Source organism: Gossypium raimondii, chromosome 6 (genome assembly GCF_025698545.1).
Source record: "Gossypium raimondii isolate GPD5lz chromosome 6, ASM2569854v1, whole genome shotgun sequence".
Lineage (NCBI taxonomy): Eukaryota > Viridiplantae > Streptophyta > Magnoliopsida > Malvales > Malvaceae > Gossypium > Gossypium raimondii.
In genome coordinates, this window is record NC_068570.1 from 42,287,751 (window position 1) to 42,298,477 (window position 10,727).

Below are 10,727 nucleotides of genomic sequence, written 5' to 3' on the forward strand. Positions count from 1 at the left end.
TCATCATTCTCTTCATCACTTGGAGGGTCTGATGTCAAAATTTGTTCCAATGGGTCCTCAACGTAGTTGAGTTCCTTTTTCATGATTAATTCCTCTAAACCAGACACTGCAAAACAATCATCAATTGTGTCAGGAAATCGCATAGACTTAAAAACATTAAATGTTACCTGATCATCCTGAACACGCATAGTAAGCTCACCCTTCTTCACATTAATAAGGGTCCTTCCAGTTGCTAGGAAAGGCCTTCCTAGGATGATTGGCACTTCTTTGTCTACTTCAAAGTCTAGAATAACAAATTCAACAGAAAAAATAAATTTGTTTACACGTACCAATACATCCTCGATTTTTCCTTCTAGATGTGCTAAGGGTCGATCTGCTAATTAAAGTGTAACCGTAGTAGGTCTAACTTCACCTATCCTGAACTTTTTAATTATTGACATGGGCATCAAGTTGATACTCACACCCAAATCACACAGTGCCTTACCACAATATGTTGCTCCAATGTTGCAAGGTATGGTAAAACATCCAGGATCCTTCAACTTCAGGGGTAGTTTGTCTTGAAGATATGCATTGAATACCTTCGTTAGGGTTACCATCTCAAATTCTCAAAGTCTTCGTTTCTTAGACAGGACATCCTTCATGAATTTGGCGTAATTCAGCATTTCTTCAAGTGCTTTAACCAACTGAATGTTGATATGAAGTTTCTTGAATACTTCTAGGAACTTCTTAAATTGAACTTCCTACTTCTGCTTCTAAAGTCTTTGAGGGTAGGGTGGTGGAGGCTTTTTTACTGAAATTGGTTGATTCATCGTCTGTGGCGATTCTACATCTAACAAAGTTGTTAGCTTATCAGAATTAGTTGGTTCAGAAGTTATCTTATCAAATTTTGTAGATTTAGGTTTCGGTGAAATTGGAATTTCAACACTTGGTTGAACTTCCACTGAGTCTTGAGCATCAGCTGGTTCCTTTTCAACTTCGACCGCATTGGGCTCTAATGTCTTTTCGCTCATCAATGTCAATGCTTTACAATGATTCTTCTCGGGGTTTCTTGGATTCTCCGTATCACTAGGTAAAGTACCTTGTGGTTGATTTCTGAGTTTAGTTGCAAACTGGCCCCATTTGGCTTTCTAGGTTTTTCAATATAACTACTTGGATTTGGATTAAGACATCATTCTTGGCTATGTATGCCTTCAACAAGTTTTCTAAGCCATTGGATGGTTCAGCTTGAGGTTGTTTCTGAACTTGTTGGGTAAAAATGGGTGGCAGGGTCAGTCTAGGTTGGGCGTATGTGTTACTGGGTCCAACCCCTTGGTTACTCCAGGAGAAATTAAGGTGGTTTCACTACGATGGGTTATAAGAATTGGATTGTAGTCTTTACCTTCCTCAGTTTTGATTCTGGTTACCCATGTAATACATAGATGCTTGGTTCGATGGGCATTCTTCGAACAGATATCCTTTTCCACAATAGACACAGGCTCTATTTTCAAATTGGTTCGGTGGCTGAGCTACAAAACTATTTAACCCTTTAGTGGTAAAATTTTTAAGCATTGAGGATATTAAAGATACCTGAGATGCAAGTGAAGTGAGAGCCTCCACTTCATGTACTCTAGCAACTCATCTTTCTGACACTACTCGATTGGTTGGCTATTGATAATTATTGCTAGCAATTCTCTTGATGATTTCATACGCCTCATTATAAGACTTAGAAAGGAAAGCACCATTAGCAGAAGCGTCCACTACCATCCTCATATGGGCATTGAGACCATTATAAAACGTCTCAAGTTGGATGCAACGTGGGATTCCGTGATGAAGGCACTTCCATAATAATTCTTTGTACCTTTCCCATGCCTCATACAAGGACTCATTATCCATTTGTTGGAAAGCATCAATCTTGTTCCTCAACTTAGTATTCTTGCTAGGCAGAAAATACTTCATAAGGAATCTTTTTGCTAACTCTTGCCATGTGGAAATTGAATTTGGTGGCAATAAGTTCAACCAGTCTCGAGCTCTGTCCCTTAGTGAATATAGGAACAGCTTCAATCTTAGTACATCTTCGGGTACTCCGACTAACTTGAAAGAATCGCTCACCTCCAAGAACAGTCTTAAGTGAAGATGAGGATCTTTGGTAGGCATTTCACTAAATTGGCCCAGTGTCTAAAGCATCTGAAACATGACTAGCTACAACTCGAACTGTTATGCCTCAATTTTGAGCCTCCTAAGACCGGGATTAAGATCGTGAAACACTGGTATGGCGTACTGTCTTAAAGCTCTATCCCTATCATCAACAATAATGATAGGATTTTCAGCTGGGTTTACTCCATTTCCTGATTCGAATTTTTGTAGTTCATCTCTTTGGTCCTTCTCTGACTTGCTTGTCTTCTTCACTGTTGAAAAGTTCTTTCAATCTCAAGGTCTACGGGGAGTAAATCGATAATTCGATTAATACTTATAAATACCTGAAACAACACAGAAAAAATTAATTAAGTTAAAATTGAACAGAAAAATAAACCAAAATGCAAAATTCAAAAATTCACAAATAATGAATTTTAAAACAGTCCCCAAAAATGGAGCCAAAAACTTTGAACGGCGGAAATGTGTAAGTGGGCACAATCGCAACAAGTAATAAAGTGACAAGTATATGTCGAGTTATCGTACCCACAGGGACTATGAAAATAATTTATTTATGAATGTAATTAAAACACTTTGGTGAAAGAAAAATATTTTGATTTTGATGAAGTGATTTAAAACTAAAATTTAACTAAGTAAAATAAAATAAATTTTCCAATGCACGATTTCAAAAGATGATTTTAATCAAGATGACATAATTGTGTTAGATTAATTACATTTCTTAACTTAGAATTATTAAACTCATGTTCATGTTGTTACTAATAAATTCACGGCAACTTGGTAATTTGCTAACTTATGAACAGACTCACCTACCAAAATCCATTTATCTCTTGACTATATCTCTATGTCAATTCAACCGATTAAACAAATTTTAATAAGCAAATGTGTTAATGCACATACATACTTATGAAATCAAAATAATATCTTGTACATATCTCTATGCCAATTCAAACAATTAATTCAATTTTCATAGTCACCTTACAATTGTAATGCAAGAATAACTTAGTCATGGTTTTACTTAATTAAACATCTTACCAAGGCCTATAACAACACAAACATAATTTTAATAAATTAAGTGTACACAATGCAATAACCCTAACACGAATTAAATTTAAGCCATATTAATTAAATTAAACATATCAACATCACAAAATATCATAGGCATGTTCATATCAACAACAATAAATTAAAATGATAAGGAACAAGAATCAAATCTGGTGTTTCTTTGAGGCTTGACTAGTTTGCTCCGCTCCTCCTTCTCCGCTTGTTCTTGTTGAACTGAGGCTTCCACGAACACTTGAATGCTACTCCAAATGGTGGTTGAAGGACTCTTTTTCAGGAGGTGAAATCCACAAAGGAATGGAGAAGAAAATAAAGAACAATGGAAGGGGTTTTGAAGAGAGAAAGTGAGAGAGAAGTGAAGAGATGAGAAGGTTTGAGATGTGTTTGAAGTGAGAAGGAAAGGGGGTATTTATAGGTTGAGAAGGCTGGTAAAAATGGCCAAAATCAGCATCCAAATACTCCCCCGTGGCCGGCCACACATGTGGCATGTTTGAAGATTTCAAACATGCTATTTTTATGTAGGGGCAAATCTTGAAAGGCATGAATAGTGGAGGAGTTTGAATGCAAATTGAAGGAGTCTTCAAGGGCCATTTTACAAGCCAAATAATTAGTCAAACAAGCTGATTAGGTCACCATGTGGAATGGTTTTGGGCTACCCAGTGCTCGATTGGATCAATTTTCTCGGTTCAGCTCAATTGGGCCCCTTTTTATAATTAATTAATAATAATTTATTTAACCCAAATTAAATTGGATTAAAATTAAAATTAAAATTAATTATATTATGAATTAAACACATAATTTTGACCGTCTTAGGCTAAAAAATTAATTCACCTTGATGCTTTAAAATTGTTTTTCAGTTTTGCGCTTTTGGCAGTGTCTGTCGAGTCATTTTTCGCCCTTTGTGCAAATCTGTCGAAAATAATCAAAATTAATCAAAATTTGATATAAAATTAATTAAAATTCAACATGTTCATAATTTGAGTGCAATTTAATTATTTTATAATTATTATATATTTTTCGACAAGAATTTTACCGAAGCTACATGAATTTGAGTTAAAAATGGCATGAAAAAGTGTGCATATTTTCATGTTTGCACCCATTCAGTTGTAACTATATTACAACCTGAATTGTATACTTATGGACATTTCCTCAATTTTATATCTTTTAGTTGCAGTATTCAAACTCTGGACGTTAGTATGTTCGGAGGCGGTCAGTAAGCTCCTTTTCAAGCTCTCTGTTATAAGTAAGGTCCCTATGCGAGCTCTCTGTGATATGTTTCTTGCATGCTCCTTTATGAGTCATGTTGGATATATTGGTATACCAAAGGATTATGAGTACTCACCTTTCAGTTCTATGATTTTAAGCGTTGAGGCCTCAGGACATGTGGAGAAATAAGGGAATGTCAAGCTATGCTCCATTCACTGGGACATGTTGGTGTATAGGAGAGTGTATTGCTTTGTGTTGCACTTATGGGATATGTTATAAGGACTTTTTGAGTAATTATGAGGTGTTCTAAAGAGATCTGCATATCTAACGAGAAAAAATTCTGATAAATGTGGGAGAGAAAATATCATATATTCCTCAGCCCTTCTAATAAGACAAGTTTGTGAGTGTGTTTCGAGTTATATAAGATCTATTTTTCAAAAAAGCACAAGCTAAGTTTTTAAGATTGATTTTCAATAGAAACTATTTTACAAACTTATGTTTTCTAACAAGATCTACGAACTGGGTCTCACAACCTCACTCGCGAACCCATCACACAAAACAATTTTTAAGACTAAGTTTTTTTCTATTTTAAGCTCTTTTTTAAAATCATACCTTGTTAATTCCTGATTATTCACTGAGTCCACATTGAACTCACCCACTCCTCTCTTACTTCACAGGTAAGTAGGTCGCAGATAGTAGTGGTGAGGTAGATGACTTGGCGAGGCTCATCCCTAAACAGATACTGGCGAACCTGGAAAATAGGCGATAGGGTTTTATTTTATGTGGATTTTGGATTTATCATAAGTTGACTCTGTTACTGAAATAACTTCTTTTAAAGTTTAAGTTTATTTTATCTTTACAAACCATGCCTTAGAATATTTTTACGAATAAAGTTGATGTTTGTTCATGCATGAGTGTTACATTCATTTACTATTAAAATATGCGAGTCAGAATTATTGCTAAGTATTTTTTTTGCGACCCCTGTATGTTTGTGATTCTGAAAATTTCATGTGTACCCTATTAGCGATAATCTTATTATTTAGCGAACCTAGGCAAATTTTGAGAACCCATATATGTATTTATCCGAACCCTATTAAAGTATGAAAACCCATGCATGTATGATACCTCTTGTTGCAAAGCATGTTTGTTTGTGAAGCTAAACTGCATGTTGCGAACTTAGGTACTATGCGAACTATTGGTATTTAGTGAACCTATACTATTGTATGCGAACTTATGCTGTTGTGCGAACTCGTACTTTGTGTTTTGCGAACTCATGTTGAATGTTGCTAAGTGAGCTTATGTTATTTGATGTATGCGAACTCTTAAGTCTTTCTATTGTTTAACATGTGAACATTTCCTTTGATGTTTTGTAAGCTTGCATGTTTATATGCTATGTATAAGTTAATTTCATTGTTGCTTGATAACTTAGCATATTTTATGTTGTAAATAAGTGGTGTGTTGGAGGTTTGGGTGGGAGTTAACGGAGAGTCACTTCGGTGGCTAATGTAGCTGGCCAGATTCGGGTCAAACCTACTCAATCAGGTTTGGGGTGTTACATTTTACTATGATCTATTTAATGAAATATTTTGATTAACTCTAAGAATATATATACATAAGTGATTTGATCCAATGAGATGGTTTATGAGACAATATTTTAAACATGTACGCCAAATTGTTTGAACATAGTTTTTAACTACCAATGGTGTGCATTGAAATATTTGTAAAGGGAATAACTTTATTGAGTTTCATAAGGTTTTCGCTAAATGTTTTGTTTTAAAGTGCTATATTATTGACGTATAAATAATTTGATTGTTTTGTTATTTTTGTGTCAATAAGCACGCCAATATCTTAAATTTTAAATGAATTTCAAATACCTTTGTTAAATACGTATAAGTTTAAGTTGTGGCACATCATACTGGGATCCAATCATTGGTTTGGGTAAGGTGTGTTACAATATAAATATGCTTAAATTGTTGTTGAGTTTCATCTTTATGTTTATTAAGTTTTTATTGATATCTTGAATTGGCAATGAATTAGCACCTAAATTGAGAATTTAATCAAATTGAAATGAATTGTTGCGAAATGGTATAATGTGAGATTAAACTCCAATAAAATTAGTAAAATCTCATATATGAGGTTATGGGTTATTGCCCATAGGTTCCAACTCCAACATGTGTTGCAGACTCAAGAATACAAGTATATTAAGCCCTGGTTAGGCTATGTGTTGTGTAGGTTCAACCTTAACCGGTGACCAGACACAATTATCCGATTTGTGTAGGTTTAAACCTAACGGGTGACGAGGCACTATTATCAAATTCTTGTAGGTTCAACCTTAACGAGTGACCATGCACTATTATTCAATTCATGTAGGTTCAATCCTAATGGGTGACCAATACTACTTTTCTGTAGATTTTGGACGTCAAGAACATGTCAATCAAATAAGCGAGAAGCACACGCCTTTCATCTTTCGAATTTGGTAGACTTTTGATGTTTCAATTTGGTTATTTGTGGCATGTATAGGATAGTTAAACTTGTATAAGTGGATGAATGTGTTTTGGTATGGTTATGCTTGTATAAAAGTTTATGTGATAACTTGTTATGTGATGAATGGTTTGATGCCAAGTTGTGTATTTAGAAGGTTAATAGTAATGACAAAGTTTAGATGTTGGTATGCATTTGGTAAATGATGATAACATGTTTGGAAATGGTATGTTCTATCTTAGTTTGTGATATGGTTGGGAAATGGTTAAACTTGGATGAAATGCTTGGCATATGTGTTAGTTGATACTTGTAGTATATGCAATTATGGTACCAAGTTGTTTCATGGATTTGGTAAGTTGTGTATATGTAACAAAGTAATGATATGATTGATATTTGTGTATGGTTTACTTTGGCAAAAGTTAAAGCATGATTTAGGTTGTTAGAAAGGTAAGGTTGGAAAGTTTTATGGTAAAATGCACATTGATGTTCATATATGCATGTATAAATGGTTAAGCTGTATTTTTTAATTGGTTGCGATGGTGCCAAATGGCATATTTTAATTGTGATATATTTTGGTATATTTTAATTGATGTTTTGGTATATTTTGGTACATTTTAATGTGGTTTAAGGAATGATATAAAGTGCATATGTGGTATATGAAATTTTGTGGTTTATAATTTGCCTTGTAGGGCACATATAAGTGAACACAGTTTGACACACGGTTGTATGCCTCACATGGGCGTGTGACAATGCTGTGTGCTCTGAATGAACTAAGGCAGGTTGTTTGAGACGACCACAGTTAGCTACATGGTCGTTTGACCCTATATTACATGACATTAGCCTTGTACATGTTTGAAGTACACAGTTGTGTAGTTTGGCTCCACACGGCCTCAGCCTGTTATACAGCCTGGCCAAACAACCCTGTGACCCCTATTTTGTATTTTTTCCACACTTTTCTTAAGTATTTCAATTTAGTCTCTGTTTTGTTTTGAATTGTTTTAAAGCTTTCGTAAGCTCGATTTAACCCCAATATTGTATGAATGACTTGTTTTTTATTATATGATTGATGATTAAAGATCGTTTAGAGAAATTTGAATTGATATAACATGATTCTTTTAAGTTATGTGATGTAGCATCCCGTAACCATAATTCGGTGACGGAGATGAATGAGGGGTGTTACAACAATAACATCTCTAAGGTTTGAAGTTGTGTTCTTACTTGAGAGTGCAATGTGCTTAACCACTACACCCAACACTTGTTGGTCCATCAATTGTACATATTAATAATGTTGTTGATTGAGTTGGTGTCATAAGTCAACTTGATACTAACTCAAGATTGATGACAACACCATGATAAACAATTGTAGTGCATTTAGTATTCTTAATTTGATGTATTTGTGTTTAAATTTTATTTTACTCAGAATTTGATCTTTTTTTATTTTAATACCGTGCATGTTTCATGTGTTATAATTAATTAGTTTTAAATCATAAGTTTCATTATTTATTGTATATTATTTTAAATTAATATATGTGTCTTAAATATGTAATTTTCACGCGTTTATGCGAGATAGAATTTCTAATTTCAATAATAGCAACAAATAAATAATAAAATTAATAATATTTAAAAAAATTCACCATGTTTGTGACATGTAAAATAATATGATCATATTCGCTTAATAAAATCATAAAAATATGAATTAAGGTAAAAGGTAAGAAGTTGGGGATGTTGCCAACAACCTCTCGGCCTAAAGGCAAGAGCATCATGTTGTAAGTATTGATTTCAATTTCAAGTAACCCAATCTCTCTCCCCAATTATCAAAAAAGGAAGTTGGAGATGCTTAAGGTGGGTTTGGATGGACGGTACATTTATCTATAATTAGTGTAAAAACAGCAGTAACGGTGAGATTAAATATTGTAATGATACTATAACGTGAGACAAAAAGTAAGATAAATGCATTGTATCACACCGTCTATCTAAAATCCATACTTAAACTCATAATTTGACACCTATTTTTGGAATTTTATTGAAACATATTATAAGAAATAAATTTTTATAATATTTTAATAAAACCTACTTTTATAATGAAATAAAAGTTAATAAAGTCAATTTAAAATTAAAAATAGAAAATCTAATATTTAGACCAGTACGGACCTATCCTACCAAAAATAAATAAATGTAACCGAACGCTTGAATTCAAATTTTAAAATGCAGTTTTGGCGTACGATCAAATTGGTACGAAGGCACAGTAGCAGTAGTTGTAGTAAATGTGTTAACCAGAAGGAGATAGCCGACAACATCTGATCAGACAGAGACCGATCTAGTACCTTTTGGCAAGTCCATGTGGGTCCTTCCCCCACCACATATCTTGACCACGTGTCCCATCAAACTTTAGATAAGAGTAAATTAAGTGAAAATCTAGTAATCTTGGTAGGTAAATTAGTAATGACTAATGACCACAAGTTGAAATGCCGAAACTGCCCACGATGAAAGGCTGAGGGAAAGGGAGCTGCAACCCGCGTAAAAGTCGAGGGGTCTCACTGATATCTGCAGAAGTAAAAGACCTAACTTTAGTCATTTGGGGCCCACATTTTTGCCCTTTCTCTGCTGTAATTCACACTTTCCCACTATGAATTCTTTGCTTGTTCGTACGACACCAGTATCTTTGTATTTTGAGATAAACTTGAAGAACTTTTATTTTAGTTTTCTAGTCCAGGGTGATGTAATTGTAGAATTGTACATGTTGGGTGACTCGGTCCGGTTTGAAATTTTATTCTAAAAATAAAAAGGTTTAGATAAAAATATAAATTTAAAAAATTGACTTTAAAGAAAAAATAAGATCCATTTAGAAAATATATCGTGCATCAAGGTAAGGTTTTTCTTACTCAGGTTCAATCCGAATTTATAAAAAGAAATATTATTGTTTTGTTACTATTTTTTCACTGTTATACTATAATTTTACTATTATATTGTTACTATTTTGTTGATATTGTTTAGATATTATATAACTCTTGTTTTATTGTCAATTTTCTTTTCTTTTAAAAACATTTATTTGTTAAGTTGCACCTAAAGGTGATCATGGGCCAGGCTGGGCCCATATATACCAATCAAAATATACCAAAAGTTCACTAGCCTATACATGCCATATATAATATATACAAAGCTTCAAAAGTACCAACAAGATGACCGATAGTGTGATGAAGTTTCCCGACGATCCCTGAGTCCGAGCTAGCTTCGATAATCTATAAACAGTAAAAAAAACAAAGTAAGCTTTAAAAGCTTAGTAAGCCATATACAAATAAACTTATAATACATAAAGTAAATATAACCAACTCATCAATGAAAAATCATGGCTAATCACATGTATAAATATCACATTCCTCATCTAACTCACTAGTTAATGATTCATAAGCATCACTTACCTCAATCTTTCAATTTTCATATAACATCATACATACCTGAATTGATTACTCATTCTCATATTCATCCATTTCACAACATTGCTCGTTGAACCATTCGAAAATGATAGGGATACTCGGATAGTACATAAAGCTCATACACTGCCATATCCCAGATATGGTCTTACATGTTATAATATATCGATGCCACTGTCCCAGACAGGGTCTTACACAAAATCATATACGATGCAATTGTCCCAGACATGGTCTTACATGAAATCACACCTCGGAATCCTAATGTCATGACATATGTATCCTATACTATTCTTATGGTTTGTACAGGTTTTCGGGCATCGTAATTCTATTGATACTTTCACGTATTCAAATACTCAGCATCTAAAGAAATTCAATAACAAATAATCATTTATAAATCAATTTAAAGGTATTTATTTGCAT

At 33.7% G+C, this 10,727-nt stretch overlaps 1 non-coding gene across 1 annotated transcript; it reads left to right on the forward strand.

Annotated features, from left to right (window-relative positions):
- The first annotated feature begins 1,798 nt into the window (after positions 1-1,798).
- On the forward strand, positions 1,799-1,905 carry LOC128042112 (small nucleolar RNA R71). Its single transcript, XR_008197319.1, has one exon. It is a non-coding gene; the product is annotated as a small nucleolar RNA R71 (small nucleolar RNA).
- The last annotated feature ends 8,822 nt before the right edge of the window (positions 1,906-10,727 follow it).